Source organism: Sinocyclocheilus anshuiensis, unplaced genomic scaffold (assembly GCF_001515605.1).
Source record: "Sinocyclocheilus anshuiensis isolate Anshui unplaced genomic scaffold, SAMN03320099.WGS_v1.1 scaffold850, whole genome shotgun sequence".
NCBI classification, from domain to species: domain Eukaryota; kingdom Metazoa; phylum Chordata; class Actinopteri; order Cypriniformes; family Cyprinidae; genus Sinocyclocheilus; species Sinocyclocheilus anshuiensis.
Window position 1 is genome coordinate 1,641,362 of NW_015537937.1, and position 2,489 is coordinate 1,643,850.

The window sequence follows — 2,489 nt, forward strand, 5'->3', positions numbered from 1 at the left end:
TGCTGGAATTCTGTCTCATCCATCCAGAATTCCCCCTCCGCCATGTGGCCCAGTAGAGCTTGAGAACAGGAGGTCTCCAGAGAAGCCCAACCTGATCCACTGTACAGAGACACAGACAAAATCAGTCAGACGGAAGCTGCATATCCACTATAACCAACATTTGCGTATGATAGTTACATTTCGCCCCCTAGTGGCAGTTAAACAACTGTCCCTCCACTTATTCATCATGGTAAAATGAATGAATGATATCCACACAAAATAAATTACCACCATGTAATTAAGAATTATAATATTGATAATTATGTCTGAAATTATTATAACCACTCATTTTACATAAATAGTGTTTAAAGAATCACATTTTAGTGGAACAATATTGGTAATTCTCACTTTGTTCTTCAATAATATAATAGTTTTGATTAAAATGTCACATCCGGTCTGGAGTTGCATTCAGTCTAACTGCAAAAGAAGCTCAAATAGGATCTAAAAATTCTGCATATGCAAATGAATGACATAGTGCTTTGTCAGACATAGACAGCTAGACACAGCACTGCAGTTACTAATAAATGTAAAAAGATGCAATGAAACCTTATTATATATTGTTAGACATGTTCAAATCAATATAAACAGATATGAAAAATCCACAATCAAAATAACAAATTGTTCTAAAAACATCTATTCATATATAGAATATACTTAACACACAAAACAAACCAAAAATGGACCGGTATGTGATGATTCAGCAATTTTTTCCCACTCCATACCTCTCCCTCCAGACGCCGGCCCAACTCCTCCTGCCCCAGGGGTTTCGTATCCTGATCAGCTCCATTTGTTCACCTGTAGTCGTTGTCACATTTGTCCACTCCATCACACTCATGGCGTGGAACTGACCAAGCTCTGGGATACATGCAGAGAGAGGCAGGCAACAAACCCATTACTAGAACTATTACAGTACTATTACTAAATACTTTCCATGGTATTTTTTTAAAGATTTTCTGAAAACATTCTGAAGAGTTGCCAGCAACAAATTTAAGGAGTAAATGAGGGACATTATAAAATCTGTAATGTATTAGCTATTGTTGCTGCAGTCTATATTCATTCCCAAATAGTGTTGCTATTTAACTACGCGATGGCGCCACAGACGGCAGCCTCAGTGTTTGGCTCTCCAGTGTTTGTACTGTTTTTGTTAGACTATAACAAATTCCTTGTATGTGCAAACATACTTGGCAATAAAGCTCTTTCTGATTCTGATTCTGATTCTATTGTTAACTAAAACTATTCAAATAAATTTCAATGCAAAAAATAAGCGTTAACTGAAATAAAATAAAATACAAATAACAAACTAAATGAAATTAGAAATGTTTCTAAATAAACTAAGTTAAAGTATTAAAATTACAACAAAAAAAACTGAAGTAAAAAAAAGAAATATAAAAAACTAAAAAAAAACAACAAAATTAACTAAAATTATCATTAAAAAAAAAAAGGAAATAGAAACAAAATCCAATTCAAAATATTAATAAAAACTATAATAGTACATTATTAATACTTAATTTTGAATTGATGTATTCATGTAATAACTGTGTCAATGTTGGAACTTTCATCAATTAGGACACAAGTTCAATTTAGCTATAAGCTCCTGTTTGGAGATCGGAATAGTGAGGAAAAAAAGTCAGTGGCTATTTCCTCTCTCACCTGTAAGGGCGCTGTGGTCACAGCAGCTGATGGCACATCGTATGGAAGGCGAATGGCGCCAAATGTCTTTAAACGGAACGTGTGAAATACGACCGTGTCAACACGCACAATTTGCCCGCGTTAACGCGGCAATTTTGAACGCGTTTCTTTTGTACGTGTAGACACAAACGTTTTGGCCGCGTTAAGGCGTCAGTTTTTGCTGCGTTTATTTGGTTCGTGTAAAGACGCACAGTTTGACCGCATTAAGACCACAATTTTGAACGTGTTTCTCAAGCACACATTCTGGCCGTGTTCAAACATGTCATATTTTTAAAAGCAGATTTAAGTCCAGATTTACCCACATATTCCTATTTTTTAGCTTTGCTTTGCTGTGCTAAAGTAAATTAATACATAAAAAAAAAAGTTAAATTAAATGTCATATTAAGTAAATGCTAATGATCCATATTGCACAATTATTAATTGTAACATCTATTTATGTTATTGAATGTTTGTTTTAAGTTATACAGAATTACTATCAACTACATTCTTTTTTTCAGAAATGGAAGTAACTTAAATTGTTATTGTGTGTTTGTAATTTTAATATTTTTATCTATAGGCCTATACAGCAAAACTACAGAGCTTCCAGTAGGTTATTTTATGGAGCTGTAAACACGGGAATCTCACACGGTCGCATTTCACGCGTTCCGTTTAAAGACTTTTGGTTCCATTCGCCTTCCATAACATCGCTCCTTCAGCCAATAATCCCCAGCTGCAGAACCCTTACGTCACAGCAGTCTCTCTTTTTTTTTTCATATACATCG